The 26,043-nt window shown below is 45.8% G+C and overlaps 1 protein-coding gene across 1 annotated transcript in view; it reads left to right on the top strand.

Moving 5' to 3' along the window:
* The first annotated feature begins 5,822 nt into the window (after positions 1–5,822).
* LOC149457036 (uncharacterized) overlaps positions 5,823–26,043 on the top strand; it is an 84,335-nt gene continuing 64,114 nt past the window's right edge. The window contains exon 1 of the mRNA XM_089684149.1: positions 5,823–5,883. The gene's annotated coding sequence lies outside the window, so the exon portion shown is untranslated. The remainder of the gene's footprint in view (positions 5,884–26,043) is intronic.

Below are 26,043 nucleotides of genomic sequence, written 5' to 3'. Positions count from 1 at the left end.
AAAACAGCCAGGGCAGCGCGCTCAAATGCAATGATTGGCCAGTCTCACTGCCACTCACATCCTGATAGCCAGTGATTGGCTGTCAGGATGTGTGTAGGCGGGGCAGCGTGACGAACGTGAGAGGAGCTAGGCTCCTCTCACAGTCCGCCCTGAAGACCGGAACGGCGCGGGAACACGGCGAGAGGAACGCGCGGAGCAAAGGTAAGTGAATTGACACAGGGGGGACTTGGCTTACTACTTGCTACTTACTTACTACTACTATATGAGGGATGAATTAATATGGGGGATGAATTACTATGGGGGATGAATTACTATATGGGGGATGAATTACTATATGGGGGATGAATTACTATATGGGGGATGAATTAATATGGGGGATGAATTACTATGGGGGATGAATTAATATGAGGGATGAATTACTATGGGGGGATGAATTACTATGGGGGATGATTTACTATATGGGGGATGAATTACTATGGGGGATGAATTACTATAGGGGGGATGAATTACTATATGGGGGATGAATTACTATATGTGGGATGAATTACTATGGGGGATGAATTACTATGGGGGATGAATTACTATATGGGGGATGAATTACTATATGGGGGATGTATTACTATGGGGGATGAATTACTATATGGGGAATGAATTACTATATGGGGGATGAATTACTATGGGGAATGAATTACTATGGGGGATGAATTACTATATGGGGGATGAATTACTATGAGGGATGAATTACTATGGGGGATGAATTACTATATGGGGGATGAATTACTATGGGGGATGAATTACTATATGGGGGATGAATTACTATGGGGAATGAATTACTATAGGGGGGATGCATTACTATGGGGGATGCATTACTATGGGGGATGAATTACTATATGGGGGATGAATTACTATATGGGGGATGAATTACTATGGGGGATGCATTACTATGGGGGATGAATTACTATATGGGGGATGAATTACTATGGGGGATGAATTACTATAAAACAGTGGTTCTTAACCTGGGTTCGATCGAACCCCAGGGGTTCAGTGAGTCAGTCTCGCGGGTTCGGCGGAGGTGAAGACCCACACCCGACTCATATGATTCGTGCAGTAAATATTCATTATTATGTTTTTGTTTTTGTGTGAAAATCATGTTTTAATGGTTTTGTTCTTTGTTCTTAACGGTTTTGTTCATTTTGTGCACCTATGTATAAATATATACCTAAATATATACCTATGTTTTGAATTTTAAAAATCATATTTTATTTTTCCAATTAAGAAGGGTTCGGTGAATGCGCATATGAAACTGGTGGGGTTCAGTACCTCCAACAAGGTTAAGAACCACTGAACTAGAGCAATACAGGAGAACCCAAACAAAGCAAATAAAACAGGGCAGAAGGACCCAACTAGATCCAACTAGGGGGATCCAAACAAAGTAACCAGAGCAGGGCAGGAAGACCCATTTAGAGCAACTAGAGGACCCAACTAGAACCAACTAGAGCAGTGGTTCTTAACCTGCGTTCGATCGAACCCCAGGGGTTCGGTGAGTCAGTCTCGCGGGTTCGGCGGAGGTGAAGACCCACACCCGACTCATATGATTCGTGATGACATGCCCCGCTTGTCCATCATTGGCTGCAGGTGGTCACGCAACATCGCTTAGCCCAGTGGTCGGCAAGCCGCGGCTCGCGAGCCACATGCGGCTCTTTACACGCTTTAATGTGGCTCTTGTGTGCCGGGCGCCCGCTCCCCTCCCTCCTCTCGGGCGGCAGGGACTCTGCAGCAAGATCCAAAAAAAAAAACAGCCAGGGCAGCGCGCTCAAATGCAATGATTGGCCAGTCTCACTGCCACTCACATCCTGATAGCCAGTGATTGGCTGTCAGGATGTGTGTAGGCGGGGCAGCGTGACGAACGTGAGAGGAGCTAGGCTCCTCTCACAGTCCGCCCTGAAGACCGGAACGGCGCGGGAACACGGCGAGAGGAACGCGCGGAGCAAAGGTAAGTGAATTGACACAGGGGGGACTTGGCTTACTACTTGCTACTTACTTACTACTACTATATGAGGGATGAATTAATATGGGGGATGAATTACTATGGGGGATGAATTACTATATGGGGGATGAATTACTATATGGGGGATGAATTACTATATGGGGGATGAATTAATATGGGGGATGAATTACTATGGGGGATGAATTAATATGAGGGATGAATTACTATGGGGGGATGAATTACTATGGGGGATGATTTACTATATGGGGGATGAATTACTATGGGGGATGAATTACTATAGGGGGGATGAATTACTATATGGGGGATGAATTACTATATGTGGGATGAATTACTATGGGGGATGAATTACTATGGGGGATGAATTACTATATGGGGGATGAATTACTATATGGGGGATGTATTACTATGGGGGATGAATTACTATATGGGGAATGAATTACTATATGGGGGATGAATTACTATGGGGAATGAATTACTATGGGGGATGAATTACTATATGGGGGATGAATTACTATGAGGGATGAATTACTATGGGGGATGAATTACTATATGGGGGATGAATTACTATGGGGGATGAATTACTATATGGGGGATGAATTACTATGGGGAATGAATTACTATAGGGGGGATGCATTACTATGGGGGATGCATTACTATGGGGGATGAATTACTATATGGGGGATGAATTACTATATGGGGGATGAATTACTATGGGGGATGCATTACTATGGGGGATGAATTACTATATGGGGGATGAATTACTATGGGGGATGAATTACTATAAAACAGTGGTTCTTAACCTGGGTTCGATCGAACCCCAGGGGTTCAGTGAGTCAGTCTCGCGGGTTCGGCGGAGGTGAAGACCCACACCCGACTCATATGATTCGTGCAGTAAATATTCATTATTATGTTTTTGTTTTTGTGTGAAAATCATGTTTTAATGGTTTTGTTCTTTGTTCTTAACGGTTTTGTTCATTTTGTGCACCTATGTATAAATATATACCTAAATATATACCTATGTTTTGAATTTTAAAAATCATATTTTATTTTTCCAATTAAGAAGGGTTCGGTGAATGCGCATATGAAACTGGTGGGGTTCAGTACCTCCAACAAGGTTAAGAACCACTGAACTAGAGCAATACAGGAGAACCCAAACAAAGCAAATAAAACAGGGCAGAAGGACCCAACTAGATCCAACTACAGCAACTAAAGAATTAACTAGACCCAACTAGAGCAGGATAGGAGGACCCAAACAAAGCAACTAGAGCAGGGCAGGAGAACCCAACTAGACCCAACTACAGCAGGGCAGGAGGACCCAAAGAAAGCAACTAGAGCAGGGCAGAAGAATCAACTAGAGCAACTAGAGGACCCAACTAGAGCAGGACAGGAGGACCCAAACAAAGCAAGTAGAGCAGGGCTGGATGACCCAACTAGACCCAAATAGAGCAGGGTAGGAGAACCCAAACAAAGCAACTAGAGCAGGGCAGGAGGAACTAACTAGAGAAACTAGAGGACCCAACTAGATCAGGGCAGGAAGACCCACTTAGAGCAACTAGAGCACCAAACTAGAGCAGGGCAGGAGGGCCCAAACAAAGCAACTAGCGCAGGACAGGAGGAACCAACTAGAGGTCCCAACTAGATGCAACTAGAGCAGGGCAGGAGAACCCAAACAAAGCAACTAGAGCAGGTCAGGAGGACCCAACTAGACCCAACTAGACCCAACTACAGCAATTAAAGAATTAAGCAGACCCAACTAGAGCAGGGTAGGAGGATCCAAACAAAGTAACTAGAGCAGGGCAGGAGGACCCAATTAGAGCAACTAGAGGACCCAACTAGAACTAACTAGAGCAGGGTAGGAGGACCCAAACAAAGCAACTAGAGCAGGGCAGGAGAACCCAACTAGACCCAACTACAGCAGGGCAGGAGGACCCAAAGAAAGCAACTAGAGCAGGGCAGAAGTATCAACTAAAGCAACTAGAGGACCCAACTAGAGCAGGACAGGAGGACCCAAACAAAGCAAGTAGAGCAGGGCTGAATGACCCAACTAGAGCAGGATAAGAGGACCCAAACAAAGCAACTAGAGCAGGGCAGGAGAACCCAACTAGACCCAACTACAGCAATTAAAGAATTAAGTAGACCCAACTAGAGCAGGGTAGGAGGATCCAAACAAAGTAACTAGAGCAGGGCAGGAGGACCCAATTAGAGCAACTAGAGGACCCAACTAGAACTAACTAGAGCAGGGTAGGAGAACCCAAACAAAGCAACTAGAGCAGGGCAGGAGAACCCAACTAAACCCAACTACAGCAGGGCAGGAGGACCCAAAGAAAGCAACTACAGCAGGGCAGAAGAATCAACTAGAGCAACTAGAGGACCCAACTAGAGCAGGACAAGAGGACCCAAACAAAGCAAGTAGAGCAGGGCTGGATGACCCAACTAGAGCAACTAGAGAACCAACTAGACCCAAATAGAGCAAGGTAGGAGAACCCAAACAAAGCAACTAGAGCAGGGCAGGAGGAACTAACTAGAGAAACTAGAGGACCCAACTAGATCAGGGCAGGAAGACCCACTTAGAGCAACTAGAGCACCCAACTAGAGCAGGGCAGGAGGACCCAAACAAAGCAACTAGAGCAGGGCAGGAATACCACTAGAGCAACTAGAGAACCCAACTAGAGCAGGGCAGGAAGACTCACTTAGAGCAACTCGAGCACCCAACTAGACCCAAGTAGAGCAGGGCAGGAGGACCCAAACAAAGCAACTAGAGCAGGGCAGAAGGACCAAACTATACCCAACTAGAGCCACTAGAAAACCCAAATAGACCCAAGTAGAGCAGGGCAGGAGGACCCAAACAAAGCAACTAGAGCAGGGAAGAAGGACCAAACTATACCCAACTAGAGCCACTAGAAAACCCAAATAGACCCAAGTAGAGCAGGGCAGGAGGACCCAAACAAAGCAACTAGAGCAGGGCAGGAGGAACCAACTAGAGAAACTAGAGGACCCAACTAGAACAGGGCAGGAAGACCCACTTAGAGCAACTAGAGCACTCAACTAGAGCAGGGCAGGAGGACCCAAACAAAGCAACTAGAGCAGGGCAGGAAGACCTAACTAGAGCAACTAGAGAACCCAACTAGAGCAGGGCAGGAAGACTCACATAGAGCAACTAGAGCACCCAACTAGACCGAAGTACAGCAGGGCAGGAGGACCCAAACAAAGCAACTAGAGCAGGGCAGGAGGACTAAACTAGACCCAACTAGAGCCACTAGAGAACCCAACTAGACCCAAGTAGAGCAGGGCAGGAGGACCCAAACAAAGCAACTAGAGTAGGGCAGGATAACCCAACTAGAGCCACTAGAGAACCCAACTAGACCCAACTAGAGCAGGGCAGGAGGGCCCAAACAAAGCAACTATGTAAGAGCAGGAGAACCCAGCTAGAACCAACTAGAGCAACTAAAGGACCCAACTAGACTCAACTACAGCAGAGCAAGAGGACCCAGCATGTCCTCTGGGGTAGTGTTACATTGATATAGGGAATTCTGCCAGTAAAACTTGAATGCAGAAATTGACTTCCAGCTTTGTTTGGAACACAGGAAGAACTTCAGTCATCAGGTCTCAGATTCGTCACCCTGAAAGCAACCACCTTGCCTGATAACTTCTTCAGTGCAACAGACTTTTTATTTGATGACAGGCATTTTATCTGTGATCTTGCTGGTGCATATGGGAGCTGTGGGTGTCAGGAGGCGTAACTGAAACAGGAGTCTGCAAAAGAAGGTGCTAAACCAATTTCCTGACGTTTCTACACTCTACACAGTGACACATTTGTCATTACACAATCCCTGCACGGCTTGACTGGTGAGACCAGGACCAGCGCTGCAGGACAGGTAAGACACAGCCCCCGCTATCATTGCACCGTTATTCTGGGTAATCTGTATTAAAAGTCTAGATTTATCTTTAAGAAAATTTGATGATATAACATTTGTGTTCTACGTTACTACCATTGAAAAGGTCTAATTTCCTGTTCTCCACTTACCTTGCGTCGTTTGTCACCTTTATGTTGCAACTGATAATTGTCTAGAACCTCATCATCAACAAAGGAGACATTAAGGAAAAGAAGATACTAGAACATCAAAGATAAGAACTAAAAATATAAATAATGAGAGACTTTTTTTTTTTTGTTTATAATACACAGTTGCCTTTCTCGTCTTTATTACTTTTGTTTCTTTTCATGATATATTGCGGCTAATCATTTTCGCTTTATCGACCATCTTACTTAAGGTGTATCTCTAGGCAAATCTTTTTTTTTTTTTTTGATAGAGTAGGGAAGGGTTAGACCAAATTTTAGTGCCATCTGTGGCCTAGTTACCATTATCACCGAAAAAGAAAGTAAGGGGAAATCCAAACTTCTAGAGTTGTCCCCAGAAAAAAGAGTTAAGGGGGCAATGACCACATGAAAAGTCAGTCAGAGGTTAGGAAGTTACTGAACCACTAAAAATTTATTTTGCCTCCAACATAAATATGCATGTTCTGGCTACGATCCCAGCGCCAATTTTGTTAAGGCCTGGCATGGGTGGGCAGTAAGCTATCAAATGAAAATTTCCAGCCTGACCTATAGATACATGGGACACACTAAGAATGTTTCCTCCTCTGTGTCCTACAGACCACTCAGATGCTTACAGGCTCCTTAAAGCCATGGTGCTCAACCTGCGGCCCAAGCAGGGGCGTATTTACCACAAGGCATTTGCCTAGGGTGGCATTTCTTTTAGGGGGGCGGCACTGCCCCCTGGAAGGAGGGACATGGGGACCAGGTGGGATCCAAGAGAGGCTGTGTTGTACAAGTGTTGGACTTCAGGTCTTTGATGCTTATAGATACAGGGTACACACTCAGAATGTTTCCTCCTCTATGTCCTACAGACCACTCAGATCACAAGTGTTGGACTTCAGGTCTTTGATGCTTACAGGCTCCTTAAAGCCATGGTGTTCAACCTGCGGCCCAAGCAGGGGCATATTTACCACAAGGCATTTGCCTAGGGTGGCATTTTTTTAGGAGGACAGCACTGCCCTCTGCACGGAGGGACATGGGGACCAAGTGGGATCCAAGAGAGGCTGTAGGCAGCTTGATGGTCCTGGGGATGGCCAGAGCTGTGAAGGTGAGTGTCTTTCCTTCTGTCGCCAGGTGGGCTGTTAGTGGAAGGGTTTATTGAGTGGGGGGACATGGGGCAGGGGCGTTGCTGGTCACTGTCAGGCTCTCTCCGCAGCGGGGAGGGGGTCTAGTGTTGGTTGGTGGCAGGCTCTCTCTGCCAGTAAAGGGGGGGGGGGGCATCCAATGTTTGTGTTGCCTAGGGCAGCACAAAACCTAAATACACCACTGGGCCCAAGGACCACATGTAGCACGTTGGTACTTGTGTGGCCCCCAAATCTCAGAAGCCAGTAGAAGAAGCATTGATTTGTAAAGGGACTTCAATGCCAGTGATCTCTAGCAGTCTCCTGTTTCCAGTCACAGTTGGTGTCCTACGGCATGTCTCCAGTCTCCAGCCACACGTATCTTCAGTCTCTGACCATCTCCTGTGGTATGTCCACAGAAAGTCTTACCTGTTCTAAACATTATGTGCTGCCCATTGTTGGTCAGGAGCCTCAGCTGAGGTCTCTTATTGTGAAAGATCATTATAAAATAATATAGAAATCTGTTTAGCTTTTTTTTATATATTAATGCTGTTGCACAATTAAATCTTTAATGCAAAATGCAAATTGTGAAAATCGGGCGCTCTGAACAAGGTGAATATTTTAAAAAAAGGGTAAAGACAGTCTTGGATCTAAAAAGTGAACTCCGGTATATCAAAGAGCTGATTAGTGTAAGCAAAATAAAATAGAAAAAAAAAATATCTATCTATCTATCTATCCATCTATCCATCTATCCATCTATCCATCTATCCATCTATCCATCCATCCATCCATCCATCCATCTATCTATCTATCATCTATATACATACACACACACAGAGTGTATATATATATATAATTTTTATTTTTTTATTCATAGTTTAATTATGATTCATTTATATTAAATAATATTTACTTCATATTTTAATTATATTTTAATTGTAATGAATTATTATTGAATTCCTGCGTTGTGATTCAGGCGGGTGCCGTAAGCTAAAGATTGCCGTAAACCAAATATTAAACCATTGCACTGTACAGGCCTAATAAATAATGTAAGTAGTACAATGGTCGGGGTCGAGTTTCCCGCTAAAGACAATCACGTTCGGTTTACTTTTTGCTTGTGGACTTTTAGTATTCGCCTTTTATCCACGTTTAGTTTCTTTGTAGCTATGGCCTTTAGTTTGTCCGTGCGTTGTAATGACTGTATATGATGATCTGCTCTGTACATCATGCTCTAGCCGCGCGCATTATTTTTGATGTGAACATTATTTTGGGGAAATCTGCTCATTCAAGTCTTTACAGAACGTTCCTTAACAAAGCGCAAAATTCAGTTTGAGATGTTATATGAAGTATTTTTTGCTTGGATGGGCTATTTGGTAGAATAAAGGGCAGCTCCATCTTGGGTTTTGGCCTATTAAAGCTCCAAGATCTTCTGGTCAACCATAGCTTACCCGCCTTTTAGGCTAAGTAAGGTGATTATGGGGGGTATATGATCTCCATGTATAATACATAAGGGGGGATATGATCTCCATGTATAATACATAAGGGGGGATATGATCTCCATGTATAATACATAAGGGGGGATATGATCTCCATGTATAATACATAAGGGGGGATATGATCTCCATGTATAATACATAAGGGGGGATATGATCTCCATGTATAATACATAAGGGGGATATGATCTCCATGTATAATACATAAGGGGGGATATGATCTCCATGTATAATACATGAGGGGGGATATGATCTCCATGTATAATACATAAGGGGGATATGATCTCCATGTATAATACATAAGGGAGGATATGATCTCCATGTATAATACATAAGGGGGTATATGATCTCCATGTATAATACATAAGAAGGGGATATGATCTCCATGTATAATACATAAGGGGGGATATGATCACCATGTATAATACATAAGGGGGATATGATCTCCATGTATAATACATAAGGGGGATATGATCACCATGTATAATACATAAGGGGGGATATGATCTCCATGTATAATACATAAGGGGGGATATGATCTCCATGTATAATACATAAGGGGGGATATGATCTCCATGTATAATACATAAGGGGGATATGATCTCCATATATAATACATAAGGAGGGATGTGATCTCCATGTATAATAGATAAGGGGGGATATGATCTCCATGTATAATACATAAGGGGGGATATGATCTCCATGTATAATACATAAGGGGGGATATTATCTCCATGTATAATACATAAGGGGGGATATGATCTCCATGTATAATACATAAGGGGGGGATATGATCTCCATGTATAATACATAAGGGGGGATATGATCTCCATGTATAATACATAAGGGGGGATATGATCACCATGTATAATACATAAGGAGGGATGTGATCTCCATGTATAATACATAAGGGGGGATATGATCTCCATGTATAATACATAAGGGGGGGATATGATCTCCATGTATAATACATAAGGGGGGGATATGATCTCCATGTATAATACATAAGGGGGGATATGATCTCCATGTATAATACATAAGGGGGGATATAATCTCCATGTATAATACATAAGGGGGATATGATCTCCATGTATAATACATAAGGGGGGATATGATCTCCATGTATAATACATAAGGGGGATATGATCACCATGTATAATACATAAGGGGGATATGATCTCCATGTATAATACATAAGGGGGGGGGATATGATCTCCATGTATAATACATAAGGGGGATATGATCTCCATGTATAATACATAAGGGGGGGATGTGATCACCATGTATAATGCATAAGGGGGGGATATGATCTCCATGTATAATACATAAGGGGGATATGATCTCCATGTAAATTACATAAGGGGGGATATGATCTCCATGTATAATACATAAGGGGGATATGATCTCCATGTATATTACATAAGGGGGATATGATCTCCATGTATAATACATAAGGGGGGATATGATCTCCATGTATAATACATAAGGGGGGGGATATGATCTCCATGTATAATACATAAGGGGGATATGATCTCCATGTATAATACATAAGGGGGATATGATCTCCATGTATAATACATAAGGGGGATATGATCTCCATGTATAATACATAAGGGGGGATATGATCTCCATGTATAATACATAAGGGGGGATATGATCTCCATGTATAATACATAAGGGGGGATATGATCTCCATGTATAATACATAAGGGGGGATATGATCACCATATATAATACATAAGGGGGGGATATGATCTCCATGTATAATACATAAGGGGGGATATGATCACCATGTATAATACATAAGGGGGGATATGATCTCCATGTATAATACATAAGGGGGATATGATCACCATGTATAATACATAAGGGGGGGATATGATCACCATGTATAATACATAAGGGGGATATGATCTCCATGTTTATTACATAAGGGGGGATATGATCTCCATGTATAATACATAAGGGGGATATGATCTCCATGTATAATACATAAGGGGGGGATATGATCTCCATGTATAATACATAAGGGGGGATATGATCTCCATGTATAATACATAAGGGGGGAGTGGATATGATCACCATGTATAAATACACTGCTCAACAAAATTAAAGGAAGACTTTTTAATCGGAGTCCATGAATCTCCTGGGATATTGATCTGGTCAGGTAAGTAGCAGAGGGGGTTGTTAATCAGTTTCAGCTGCTTTGGTGTTAATGAAATTAACAACAGGGGCACTAGATAGGCAACAATGAGATGACCCCCAAAACAGGATTGGTTTTACAAGTGGATGCCACTGACATTTTTTTCCCTACGCATCTATTCTAACTGTTTTTCACTAGTTTGGCATTTGGCTGGGGTCAGTGTCACTACTAGTAGCATGAGGCCATACCTGGACCCTACAGAGGTTGCACAGGCAGTCCACCTCCTCCAGGATGGCACATCAATACGTACCATTGCCAGAAGGTTTGCTGTGTCTCCCAACACAGTCTCAAGAGCATGGAGGAGATTCCAGGAGACAGGCAGTTCCTCTAGGAGAGCTGGACAGGGTCATAGAAGGTCCTTAACCCATCAGCAGGACCAGTATCTGGTCCTTTGTGCAAGGAGGAACAGGATGAGCTCTGCCAGAGACCTACAAAATGACTTCCAGCAGGCCACTGGTGGGAATGTCTCTGACCAAACAATCAGAAATAGACTTCATGAGGGTGGCTTGAGGGCCCGATGTCCTCTAGTGGGCCCTGTGCTCACTGCCCGGCACCATAGAGCTCGATTGGCATTGGCCATTGAACACCAGAATTGGCAGGTCCACCACTGGCACCCTGTGCTTTTCACAGATGAGAGCAGGTTCACCCTGAGCACATGTGATAGACATGAAAGGGTCTGGAGAAGCCGTGGAGAACGTTCTGCTGCCTGTAACATGGTTCAGCATGACCGTTTTTGTGGTGGGTCAGTGATGGTCTGGGGAGGCATATCCATGGAAGGACACACAGACCTCTACAGGCTAGACAATGGCACCCTGACTGCCATTAGTTATCGCGATAACATCCTTGGACCCATTGTCAGACCCTATGCTGGTGCAGTGGGTCCTGGGTTCCTCCTGGTGCACGACAATGCTTGGCCTCATGTGGGGAGAGTATGCAAGCAGTTCCTGGAGAATGAAGAAATTGATACCATTGAATGGCCCCCACGCTCGCCTGACCTAAATCCAATAGAACACCTCTGGGATGTCATATTTTGTTCCATCCGCTGCCGCCAGGTGGCACCTCAGACTGTCCAGGAGCTCACTGATGTCCTGGTCCAGATCTGGGAGGAAATCCCCCAGGACACCATCCGTGGTCTCATTAGGAGCCTCCCCCGACATTGTCAGGCATGCATACAAGCACGTGGGGGCCATACAAACTATTGAGGACCATTCTGAGTTGCTGCAATGAAATGTCAGCAAAATGGACTTGCCTGCTGCATCATTTTTTCACTTTGATTTTCGGGGTGTCTTTGAATTCAGTTCTCTGTAGGTCAAACATTTTCATTCCCATCAAACGATGGGGCGTCCTTTACGTTCCTCACACATTACCCCGTCCAGATCAGTATAGAACAATAAAGGGTGTATCCATAGGGTGGTACTATGGATAAAGACTCATAGCCTGTGCCACATCATAAGAGAGCTTAAACAACGGAATTGAAATGAAATATGGACTTTATTGGCACTTAAATCTTGTTTTGTGTAAAATTTCCACACTTTTATTTGACAATTTCACATAGTAACAATATTTAAACATTGATTTGCTTTTAAAAGGAAACACTGAAGTGTTACTACAAAAGTTCCACAATTATCCAGGAGGAATCCAGGACCCACTCCACAATTATCAATAAAATGAGCAAATTGCACCTAATTGTAGAGATCATACCACAACAGACTAAACATATGACCTAACAGCAGGGGCGGACTGACAACTCATGGGGCCCCTGGGCAATAGGAGATCATGGGGCCCCTGTGTCCTCGCCTACACTCAAACCACACCCAAAAAGGCATACCAGGGGCATCTCATGGGGCCACCTACTGACCCTAGGCCCTCGGGCATTGCCCGATTTCCCAAATGGTCAGCCCGCCCCTGCCTAACAGGCACCAGACACGGATCACCGATGGTTGAGATGATCTCTAGAATTGGACCAGAGGTATATTGTCATAGGATGGAGCTGGATAAAGACTCAACATGTTGTTACTTCTTCAGGAGCTTAAAATGGGTGAATCTGCAACAAAATAAAGTTTGATGGTAAACCTGTATACGCTGTATATGTGCCCAGTGATGTATTTAGGTTTTGTGCTGCCCTAGGCAACACAAAAATCGGATGCCCCCCTCTCCCCGGCGGAGAGAGCCTGACACCAACCGACACCAGTCCATGTCAGTATAGAGATCCAGAAGCAGATTATTCCCCATTGAGATCTGATGAGTCAAAGTCTTCCTTTAATTTTTTTAACCCCCCCTGGAGGTATTCCCGTGTGTAGCTAAAGTTTCAGCACCAAAGCGGTAACCGCCCCCCGAGCTACACTCGGGAATACCCTGCAGCGTTGCTCAGGGATTCCCTGTAGCACTTACCTTGTCCTGCGGTCCCGCAATATGTCCCCCCTGCAGCGTCCCCGGCCATCGCCTCCTCCCGATGCCGGCATCCGGCTTCCGTGTTCCGGTGCCTGTGAGCATTGGGACGTATGGGGGCCAGAACCGGCGGCAAATTTGAAGATTGTAAAAACTGACATTTTCTAATACACTAAAATCACATAGTATAACATTCCTGTATCCAACCATCTCACATACATTTTGTCCCGAGTGCTTTGTCCGGCGCCCTGCCTGCATTTTTACTGTTCTTTCTGCCTGGAAACTGAGAAACGTCCATGGCGTCCAAAAAGCGTCCCTTTAGGTCAGACGCGGTTTTAGACCGGCTAGAGAACAGCGATAGTAAATCAGAACCACTTGCAGAATTGAGTGATAATGATTTGTGGGGGAAATTCCTCATCAGACACTGAAAACGATTCTGCGACTTTGCTCAGCGATGTGCGAACTTGGCGCTATATTTCTAATTTCAGTGTTTTTGGTTTGATTATATTATTGAATTAAATTTATTATTATTATATTATTATTTCTTATGATTATTTATTAAATTATAGTTTTTGATTTTGTGTTTCAAATTTTATCATACCCGGGATGTTTACTAGACTCTTGTTCGGACAGATTTCAGTGAGTTATTCCTAAAAATTACAGGCCTACAATAAAAAAACGACATATTTCCATGCAAAAAAATGTACCGCTTTGAGCACAGAAATATGGACATAATCAGACCACTAGGAAGGTTAAGCAGTGTACATACAGTTGCAAGAAAAAGTATGTGAACCCCTTGGGATTACGTGGAGTTTTGCATGAATTGGGCATAAAATGTGCTCTGAACGTCATCTAAGTCACAACAATAGAAGAACACAGTCTGCTGAACATAATACTACACAAACATTAGATGTTGCCATGGTTTAATTGCACATAACATGTAAACATTCACAGTGCAGGGAGGAAAAAGTATGTGAACCTTTGGACTTAATAACTGGTTGACCCTTCTTTGGCAGCAATAACCTCAACCAAACGTTTCCTGTAGTTGCAGATCAGACCTGCACAACATTCTGGAGTAATTTTGGACCACTCCTCTTCACAAAACTGTTTCAGTGTAGCAATATTCTTGGGATGTCTGGTGTGAATCGCTCTCTTAAGGTCATGCCACAGCATTTCAATCGGGTTGAGGTCAGGATTCTGACTGGGCCACTCCAGAAGGCGTATTCTGTGCTGTTGCAGCCATTGTTTTGTTGAATTACTTGTATGCTTTGGGTCATTGTCCTGTTGCATCACCCATCCTCTGCGGAGCTTCAGTTGGCGGACAGATGGTCGTACGTTTTCCTGCAAAATGTCTTGATAAACTCTGGAATTCATTTTCCCATCAATGACAACAATCCGTCCAGGCCCTGAGGCAGCAAAGCACCCCCAAACCATGATGCTCCCTCCGCCATGTTTCACAGTGGGGATGAGGTTTTGATGTTGGTGTGCTGGGCCTTTTTTTCTCCACACATAGTGTTGTGTGTTCTTCCCAAACAACTCAATCTTGGTTTCATCTGTCCACAGTATATTTTGCCAGTAGTGCTGTGGAACATCCAGGTGCTCTTTTGCAAACTTCAAACGTGCTGCAATATTCTTTTTGGACAGCAATGGCTTCCTCCCTGGTGTCCTGCCATGTACTCCATTCTTGTTTAATGTTTTCCTTATTGTAGATGTGTCAACAAAAATGTTAGCATGTTCCAGAGATTTCTGTAGGTCTTTAGCTGACACTCTGGGATTCTTCTTTACCTCATGCAGCATTCTGCGCTGTGCTCTTGCAGTCATTTTTACAAGACGACCACGCCTAGGGAGAGTAGCAACAGTGCTAAACTTTCTCCATTTGTAGACAGTCTGTCTTACCGTGGACACATGAACATCAAGGCTTTTGGAGATACTTTTGTAACCCTTTCCAGCTTCATGCAAGTCAACAATTCTTGATCGTAGGTCTTCTGAGAGCTCTTTTCTACGAGGCATGGTTCACATCAGACAGTGCTTCTTGAAACCAGTAAACCCAAAACAGGTGTGTGTTTTTTAAGGGCAGGACAGCTGTCAGCAACACATCCAATATCATCACACTGATTGGAGTCAAGGTTGGCTCACTCCTGGCTCCAATTAGCTCTGGGAGAAGTCATTAAGCTAGGGCCTCACATACTTTTTCCTCCCTGCACTGTGAATGTTTACATGTTATGTGCAATTAAACCATGGCAATGTCTAATGTTTGTGTAGTATTATGTTCAGCAGACTGTGTTCTTCTATTGTTGTGACTTAGATGACATTCAGAGCACATTTTATGCCCAATTCATGCAAAACTCCACGTAATCCCAAGGGGTTCACATACTTTTTCTTGCAACTGTAAATGGTCCTTATAGTGAACTTGGTGGAGTTATTCACTTTCAGGTCATTACAGAGGACAAGGAGGCACACTTTACATCTGGAGGAAAAGAGATTTAACCTCCACACAATGAAAGGCTTCTTCGCAGTCAAGGCTGTGAAAATGTGGAATAGACTGCCTTAGGAACTAGCTTTGGTCAGCTCAGTAGATTATTTTTAAAAAAAGAGCTGGATTCATCCTAAAATGACTGAAAATAACTGGATACTGACATGTAATTAGTAATAACACAATAGAGATCCAGGGAATTGTCTCCTGATTGTCTCCTGGGGGCAGGGGGGTGCAGGAAGGAATTGTTTTACTCCCACTGGCAGGGGCGGACTGACAACTCATGGGGCAATAGGGGATCATGGGGCCCCCGTGTCCTCGCCCACACTCAAAATGTCTATGAAAACACCAATAAAAGGTACCAGGGGCATCTCATGGGGCCCCCTACTGACCCCGGGCTCTCGGGCAGTGCCCGAGTGCTCGAAAGGTCAGTCCACCCCTGTCCATTGGAGCAAATTGGATCACACTTTATATAGTGGGGGGGGGGGTTGCCTTCTTCTGTGTATCGGGTTCTGAATATGGAGGTTTTTTATGAATTCATTTTTTCTGTTGGTTGAACAAGATGGATTTGTGTCTTTTTTTTAACCTAGCTGTATAAGTCATTTGGGGGGAGGGGGAGGGGGCTTTTATTACAAGCTGAGAATGTGAACATTGGAATAACAGGCAATTTACAAGCTTTAAAGAACTGAATGCACCTGTTTATAGCTCAGCATGGATTTCAATAAATGCCTGCCAACTGCTCTCTAAATTTACAGGCAGTGCTTCATTTAAGGTCCACATCCAGAAGCCGTGGCCCAGAGCTACGGGTGCCATCGGAGCTCCAAGAAAGCTGTTCAATTTCCCCTCAATGTTCCCTGCACACCACGCTCTGCAGGATCTTTGACGTTTTAAGTAAAACTATATTCAAAACATTTTTTTTCATTTTGGATAGAGTAAGGAAAGGTTCTAACTAGTTTTTTTTTTCATCTGTGTCCCATCGGGGATACTTCCCTTCACTTCCTGTCCTGTAGCCAAAACAGGAAGTGATAGGAAATCCCTCCAGAGTGAGTGAATTCCTGGAACTAGTAATCCCATTAGATTTCCTCTCTATTCCTGTTTTAGGATCAACCCAAAATTTGGGATTTTCTTTCCATTTTACGAACTGATCGTTAGAGCACTCGGGCACTGCCCGAGGGCCCAGGGTCAGTAGGGGGCATCTCATGAGATGCCCCTGGTACCTTTCAAAGGTTTTTTTGAGTGTGGTTTGAGTGTAGGTGAAGACACAGGGGCCCCATGATCTGTCAGTCCGCCCCTGCTCTCAATAACAATTAACAGGACACATAGCGAGGATGAATCTCCCTAACGGGGGACACAGACAGCAATAAAAACTGACAGGGGGTCTAATCCCTCTGTACATATCCAAAAATAAATAAAAAGTTTTGCCTTTGTACTTGAAATCATGCCCAGCGACTCAGCCTAAGGCTTCATATACTTGGGTGGTGGAAGCTCGTTTGGAACCTACACGATCCTTACCATATTCCACTTGTGGGGTCCCCCAGATGCCAGTGAGTGGGCCCACCATGTTGACCTAGACAACCAACAGAGAAAAGTGAACAAATCAATCCGCATAAAGCTTGTGCTCCACACTGCTCAAGAAAAAATGAGCCTGGCTTGCCATTGAGGGGGTGCCGAAGGATGGCTACAGCGCGGTTGTGCGATTCTGGGATGATGTCCATGGACGTCATTCTAGAACGCGCCCCCAGCGGTGTGCACCCGGTGCTGCTGGTGATCACTGTGTCCTACAGACACAGCTGATCATGTGATATGGTAAACGACCAATCACAGCTGCCTTTTACCATGTGATCAGCTGTGTCCAATGACACAGCAGATCACCAGGTTAATACAGTTTCCGGTTATTGGCGGCACTTTCCTCGTGATGTCAGAGTGTGAGGAAAGTACTGCCAAGAACCAGCAATTGTCAATGAAGGGATCGGCAATGATCATCAGGGCACTGATGATCAGTGCCACCCACCTGTGCCCATCAGTGCCACCCACCTGTGCCCATCAGTGCCACCCACCTGTTCCCATCAGTGCCACCCATCAGTGCAGCATCATCAGTGCTGCCTATCAGTGCCGCCCATCAGTGCTGCCTATCAGTACAGCATCATCAGTGCCTCCTATCAGTGCCCATCAGTGCTGCCTATATGCCACCTCATCAGCGCTGCCTATCAGTGCCACCTATCAGTGCCCATCAGTGCAGCCTATCAGTGCAGCCTCATCAACGCACATCAGTGATGGAGAAAAATTACCTGTTTGCAAAATTTTATAATAGAAACAAAGAACATTTTTTTTTCAATTTTTTTTCTCTTTTTTTGTTTATAGCGCAAAAAATAAAACACACAGTGGAGAGTAAATACCACCAAAAGAAAGCTCTATTTGTGTGAAAAAAAATGATAAACATATCATATTACAGTGTTGCATGACCGCGCAATTGTCATTCAAAGTGCGACAGCGCTGAAAGCTGAAAATTGGCCTGGACAGGAAGGGGTAGAAGTGCCCGGTAGGCAGGAAGGGGTGTAAGTGCAGGAAGGGGTGTAAGTGCAGGAAGGGGTGTAAGTGTCCTGTAGGCAGGAAGGGGTGTAAGTTCCCGGTAGGCAGGAAGGGGTGTAAGTGCCCGGTAGGCAGGAAGGGGTGTAAGTGCCCGGTAGGCAGGAAGGGGTGTAAGTGCCTGGTAGGCAGGAAGGGGTGTAAGTGCCTGGTAGGCAGGAATGGGTGTAAGTGCCCGGTAGGCAGGAAGGGGTGTAAGTACCCGGTAGGCAGGAAGGGGTATAAGTGCCCTGTAGGTAGGAAGGGGGTAGAAGTGCCCGGTAGGCAGGAAGGGGTGTAAGTGCAGGAAGGGGTGTAAGTGCAGGAAGGGGTGTAAGTGCCCGGTAGGCAGGAAGGGGTGTAAGTGCCCGGTAGGCAGGAAGGGGTGTAAGTGCCTGGTAGGCAGGAAGGGGGTATAAGTGCCCTGTAGGCAGGAAGGGGTGTAAGTGCCCGGTAGGCAGGAAGAGGGTAGAAGTGCCTGATAGGCAGGAAGGAGGTAGAAGTGCCCGGTAGGCAGGAAGAGGGTAGAAGTGCCCGGTAGGCAGGAAGAGGGTAGAAGTGCCTGATAGGCAGGAAGGAGGTAGAAGTGCCCTGTAGGCAGGAAGGGGTGTAAGTGCAGGAAGGGGTGTAAGTGCCCGGTAGGCAGGAAGGGGGTAGAAGTGCCCGGTAGGCAGGAAGAGGGTAGAAGTGCCTGATAGGCAGGAAGGAGGTAGAAGTGCCCGGTAGGCAGGAAGAGGGTAGAAGTGCCCGGTAGGCAGGAAGAGGGTAGAAGTGCCCTGTAGGCAGGAAGGGGTGTAAGTGCAGGAAGGGGTGTAAGTGCCCGGTAGGCAGGAAGGGGTGTAAGTGCCTGATAGGCAGGAAGGGGTGTAAGTGCCCGGTAGGCAGGAAGGGGGTAGAAGTGCCCGGTAGGCAGGAAGAGGGTAGAAGTGCCCGGTAGGCAGGAAGGGGTGTAAGTGCCCTGTAGGCAGGAAGGGGGTATAAGTGCCCGGTAGGCAGGAAGGGGGTAGAAGTCCCCGGTAGGTAGGAAGGGGGTAGAAGTGCCCGGTAGGCAGGAAGGGGGTATAAGTGCCCTGTAGGCAGGAAGGGGGTATAAGTGCCCGGTAGGCAGGAAGGGGGTATAAGTACCCTGTAGGCAGGAAGAGGGTAGAAGTGCCCGGTAGGCAGGAAGGGGTGTAAGTGCCCTGTAGGCAGGAAGGAGTGTAAGTGCCCAGTAGGCAGAAAGAGGGTAGAAGTGCTCGGTAGGCAGGAAGGGGTGTAAGTGCAGGAAGGGGTGTAAGTGCCCGGTAGGCAGGAAGGGGTGTAAGTGCAGGAAGGGGTGTAAGTGCCCGGTAGGCAGGAAGGGGTGTAAGTGCCCGGTAAGCAGGAAGGGGTGTAAGTGCAGGAAGGGGTGTAAGTGCCCGGTAGGCAGGAAGGGGTGTAAGTGCAGGAAGGGGTGTAAGTGCCCGGTAGGCAGGAAGAGGTGTAAGTGCCCGGCAGGCAGGAAGGGGTGTAAGTGCCGGGTAGGCAGGAAGGGGTGTAAGTGCCGGGTAGGCAGGAAGGGGTGTAAGTGCCCGGCAGGCAGGAAGGGGTGTAAGTGCCGGGTAGGCGAGGGGTTAAAGACGTTGTAAAGCGAATATGTACAAGACCCGGACGTGAGCTTCTGGAGGCTAAAGTGGTGATAAACCCGAAACCAAAAATGTAATACATTGCAGCTTGCAATCATTGGATATAGTGGCTGCATTTGTTTTCTTTTTCATCAGGTGATCTGGCCAGTAATACGCCTCCTGTATTAGAGCGCCCCACTTTGGATGAAGGAGCATATGAGGCACAGCAGACAGCTGCATTGTTAGTCTGTACTAGCAGATTTAGATACGCTAACAAATTGAAGCTGAACTCCAGTTAACACGTTATAATCAGTTACTTTTGGGATAAAGGTTTTACATTAAAAAAGCTGTTAATTGTAAGCACCCCTGTCAGTGGTAAATGGTTTATCTCAACCCTCTAACTGCTACCTCTGCATGACGACTTGTTTTGTTGAAAAACAGCAGACTTTATCGGCCAAATCATCGGGTGAAAACAGAGGGAAGAAAACCTAACAAGAAAGCTAATGCAGCCACCACATCTAAGAATTTGTAAACTGCAATATAATAAATGTTTGCTTTTGGGTTTAATACTGCTTAAAGTGTTACTAAACCCACAACAGTACAATCAGTCTGTAGATGCAGTAAAGCATGCTTGTTATACTCACTGTGGAACCTAAAGGGTTAATCCTCGACATTGTGTAAAAAGGCTGTTTGATCCTGTGTTCTCTGATCCTCCCCTTCTTATATTGTCCTCAATCTATCTGCTGATAGTACAGAGCATTGGGGGCAAGCTGCACATGCTCAGTTTGGTGTGTGTTGCTAGAGAGTTTTTCTTTCTTTGAGAGGGTGCATGTGATCAGCACAGGGCCAATCAGCACTTTCCAGACAGAGGGTCAGGGGTCCTGCATCCTCCTAGAGCAAAATGAAAACTCCTCCTACAAGCTGGAACCTGATAGTCACAAAACTGCAATATACTGCTGATGAGAAAAGGGATTTAGCAGTTTAAATTTACTAAAATAATTGCATTTCCATATTCTGTGTACTGTGAGAGACCAGATATAGTGAATGCAGGGTCCAGGGAGAGCAGATATAGTGAATGTAGGGTCCAGGGAGACCAGATATAGTGAATGCAGGGTCCGGGGAGAGCAGATATAAGGAATGCAGGGTCCAGGGAGAGCGGATATAGTGAATGCAGGGTCCGGGGAGACCGGATATAATGAATGCAAGGTCCTGGGAGACCAGATATAGTGAATGCAGGGTCCGGGGAGACCAGATATAGTGAATGCAAGGTCCTGGGAGACCAGATATAGTGAATGCGGGGTCTGGGGAGAGCGGATATAGTGAATGCAGGGTCCGGGGAGACCAGATATAGTGAATGCGGGGTCTGGGGAGAGCGGATATAGTGAATGCAGGGTCCGGGGAGATCAGATATAGTGAATGCAGGGTCCAGGGAGAGCAGATATAGTGAATGCATTGTCCGGGGAGAGCGGATATAGTGAATGCAGGGTCCGGGGAGACCAGATATAGTGAATGCAGGGTCCGGGGAGACCAGATATAGTGAATGCAGGGTCCAGGGAGAGCAGATATAGTGAATGCAGGGTCCGGGGAGAGCAGATATATGGAATGCAGGGTCCGGGGAGATCAGATATAGTGAATGCAGGGTCCTGGGAGACCAGATATAATGAATGCAGGGTCCAGGGAGACCGGCTATAGTGAATGCAGGGTCCAGGGAGAGCAGATATAGTGCATGCAGGGACCGGGGAGACCGGATATAGGGAATGCATAATCCGGGGAGACCAGATTTAGTGAATGCAGGGTCCGGGGAGACCAGGTATAGTGAATGCAGGGTCCGGGGAGACCAGATATAGTGAATGCAGGGTCCAGGGAGACCAGGTATAGTGAATGCAGGGTCCGGAGAGACCAGATATAGTGAATGCAGGGTCCGGGGAGAGCAGATATAGTAAATGCAGGGTCCGGGGAGAGCAGATATATGGAATGCGGGGTCCGGGGAGACCGGATATAGTGAATGCAGGCTCCTGGGAGACCAGATATAGTGAATGCAGGGTCCAGGGAGAACGGATATAGTGAATGCAGGGTCCGGGGAGACCGGATATAATGAATGCAGGGTCCAGGGAGACCGGATATAGTGAATGCAGGGTCCAGGGAGAGCGGATATAGTGCATGCAGGGACCGGGGAGACCGGATATAGGGAATGCATAATCCGGGGAGACCAGATATAGTGAATGCAGGGTCCGGGGAGACCAGGTATAGTGAATGCAGGGTCCGGGGAGACCAGATATAGTGAACGCAGGGTCCGGGGAGACCAGGTATAGTGAATGCAGGGTCCGGGGAGACCAGATATAGTGAATGCAGGGTCTGGGGAGACCGGATATAGTGAATGCAGGGTCCGGGGAGACCAGGTATAGTGAATGCAGGGTGCAGGGAGAGTGGATATAGTGAACGCAGGGTCCGGGTAGAGCGGATATAGTGAATGCAGGGTCCGGAGAGACCAGATATAGTGAATGCAGGGACCGGGGAGACCACATATAGTGAATGCATAATCCGGGGAGACCAGATGTAGTGAATGCAGGGTCCTGGGAGACCAGATATAGTGAATGCAGGGTCCGGGAGACCAGGTATAGTGAATGCAGGGTCCGGGGAGACCACGTATAGTGAATGCAGGGTCCGGGGAGACCACATATAGTGAATGCATAATCCGGGGAGACCAGATGTAGTGATTGCAGGGTCCGGGGAGACCAGATATAGTGAATGCAGGGTCCAGGGAGACCAGATATAGTGAATGCAGGGTCCTAGGGGACCAGATATAGTGATTGCAGGGTCTGGGGAGACCAGATATAGTGAATGCAGGGTCGGGGAGAGCGGATATAGTGAATGCAGGGTCCGGGGAGACCAGATATAGTGAATGCGGGGTCCGGGGAGACCAGATATAGAGAATGCAGGGTCCGGGGAGAGCGGATATAGTGAATGCAGGGTCCGGGGAGACCGGATATAGTGAATGCAGGGTCCGGGGAGAGCGGATATAGTGAATGCAGGGTCCGGGGAGACCGGATATAGTGAATGCAGGGTCCGGGGAGACCAGATATAGTGAATGCAGGGTCCAGGGAGACCAGATATAGTGAATGCAGGGTCCTGAGTTTATTAACACTTTAAGCAGTAAAGCTAAGTAGTAAAGTTGCATGGAGTGTGCACGTTCTCAGGAAGAATAGACACACATTATGTCACTTTATCTATCAGCTGTAGACATGTTTATTTGCGGTTTTTGCAGTTGGCCCATTTTTGTCCCACATTCACCTTTTCCGGGAACAGATACCCATCTTTTCGATCAGTGGTTTTTGGTTCTAAAAGGAAAGTCTCAAAAAAACGATAGCTCGGGTGAGTGCCTGTGAAGTCTTGTTTTTAGTTCAATCTGTATTTATTAAAGTTTGAAGCAGAAAGAGTACAAAGCGTGATACGTGGGCATAGAAGTTTGCAGTGAACACACGTGCCGTAATGAACCCCTTTTCTTGTGTCTTTGTGGCCACCAAGAGTTTTTGAGTCAAGATATAGCATTTATTCCATTCTTCTAGAGAGATCACGGTCTGGAGTTCTTTTTCTCATGCAGAAGTGAAGGAAGGGAGGCTTGGATGAGTTGAGGAAGAGAGGGTTGAGTATACGAGAGAGACATTGCAGGTTGGAGGCGTTAATTGGAGAAATAACTCCTTGAAGAGAGTAAGTTGAGAAAAGACACTGGTGAGGTTCAGCATGGAGCATATGAAGGACAAACGTTGCCCCCTGTGGAACCAGTTCCTCATGATCCCCTTGATCTGGTTACTTTAGCGCTGTTTACTATTTGATTTTGGAGGTTTTTTGGTACCTTTGGTGTTTAGCAGCTGATAGACTTTTAGCGCTCGCCTATCCTTTTCTTTTTATCCTCATGGGAATTGCAGAGTCTCCTGTAGAGTAGGATGTCATGATAGATTGGTCGGATTTCAGGAGCTGTAGTAACCTACGATGGTCATTGTTACATGGGCAGTGGGTGGTGACTTGGTAGGCGTGTGGGAAAGCAGTGTTGTTAAAGAAGGTAGTCATTGGCAGGGGCGGACTGATCATTTGGAACAGGGGCGGACTGACAACTCATGGGGCCCCCGGGCAATAGGAGATCATGGGGCCCCTGTGTCCTTGCCCAAACTCAAAAAAGCCTAGGAAAAAGGTAATAAATTAAAACTCATAAATTTCCCACTCGAAAAGTCAACCTTTCACCCTTGAAAGTGCATATGCAATAACCTTTTTCATAATCTACAAACAATAACCATAATCCCATACATACAAAAAATTAATGTCCATCACAAATCCCATATACCCAATCCAAAATATGTAAAGTTCAAAAAAACAAAAACAACTTATAAAGTCCAAAAAATTATATTGTGCAAACGACACTCCTCACTTCTTCAATCTTCAAAAACGTGATAGTGTCCAATTCTTCCCTTTAATCCAATAAGTACCTCAAAAAAACAAACTCAATATGGTGCATTATCTTTTAGAATCAATAACTGTGATAACAAGCAACACACTGGTGACACATCATCACACATGTGAAGTGAAAAAAGCACACAACACACCACTTAGCTAGTGGTCCTGTGAAACCACCACTACAAACCGTGATAATCTTCAAAACACACTATGTGATCAGTGACAAATGGTATCAGATACGTGCCACTCCACGTGTAGGATAAATACAATTACCCCCTAAATTAAGTGCCACATATAGTTGCCTTCACTGGGGGTATAGCATCCTTGACGGTAGTAGACACAGCTTCCTCACACAATGACGGGTATCGGGATCCCCGTTCCTCACAGGACAAAATGGGAGCAGACTCAGTGGAGTAGTACAAATGGTAACAAATTTATTAGCAACAGCTTACATGATAAAATTGCCGTCCATCCTCGCTGGTCTCCGTATTCTGCTGAGACCTATTCCAAAATGGCCGCTCTGCACCTTCCGGCCTAGCGTCTGACGTCACGACCCTGACGCGTTTCGTCACTTCCGACTTTTTCACAAGGGATCCCTTGTGAAAAAGTCGGAAGTGACGAAACGCGTCAGGGTCGTGATGTCAGACGCTAGGCCGGAAGGTGCAGAGCGGCCATTTTGGAATAGGTCTCAGCAGAATACGGAGACCAGCGAGTATGGACGGCAATTTTATCATGTAAGCTGTTGCTAATAAATTTGTTACCATTTGTACTACTCCACTGAGTCTGCTCCCATTTTGTCCTGTGAGGAACGGGGATCCCGATACCCGTCATTGTGTGAGGAAGCTGTGTCTACTACCGTCAAGGATGCTATACCCCCAGTGAAGGCAACTATATGTGGCACTTAATTTAGGGGGTAATTGTATTTATCCTACACGTGGAGTGGCACGTATCTGATACCATTTGTCACTGATCACATAGTGTGTTTTGAAGATTATCACGGTTTGTAGTGGTGGTTTCACAGGACCACTAGCTAAGTGGTGTGTTGTGTGCTTTTTTCACTTCACATGTGTGATGATGTGTCACCAGTGTGTTGCATGTTATCACAGTTATTGATTCTAAAAGATAATGCACCATATTGAGTTTGTTTTTTTGAGGTACTTATTGGATTAAAGGGAAGAATTGGACACTAGGAAAAAGGTACCAGGGGCATCTCATAGGGCCCCCTACTGACCCTGGGCCCTCGGGCAGTGCCCAAGTTTCCAAATGGTTAGTCCGTCCCTGATTTGGAAACTCGGGCACTGCCCGAGGGCCCGGGGTCAGTAGGGGGCCTCATGAGATGCCCCTGGTACCTTTTTCATAGGCTTTTTTCAGTTTGGGCAAGGACACAGGGGCCCCATGATCCCCTATTGCCCGGGGGCCCCATGAGTTGTCAGTCCGCCCCTGGTCATAGGGTTTTGCAAGTATTGCGGAATCCCTAATTGTGACATAAGATGATCCCAAACAGAGAGTGTGTCTGGTAATTTCGAGAGTGCGTGGGGAACGAAGAACTCTTAAGGGTAAGAGGAATCCACAGGAGGGCACAAAGGTCTAATGGAGACATGCGTGATTCTAATGGGACTCATGACTTGGTGAAACCAGTTGATTAATCTATTGATGATGGCTGTCTTATGGTAAGTGGAGCCATTTGGGACCCCAGCCCTGCCTCGTATCTTTAGAAAGAGTTAACA

This window comes from Staurois parvus, unplaced genomic scaffold (genome assembly GCF_062004578.1).
Source record: "Staurois parvus isolate SC_StPar_1 unplaced genomic scaffold, SC_StPar_1.0 ptg000338l, whole genome shotgun sequence".
In the NCBI taxonomy this organism is placed as follows: domain Eukaryota; kingdom Metazoa; phylum Chordata; class Amphibia; order Anura; family Ranidae; genus Staurois; species Staurois parvus.
Note: the sequence above shows the minus strand (reverse complement) of the source record. Positions and strands in the feature narration are given on the sequence as shown.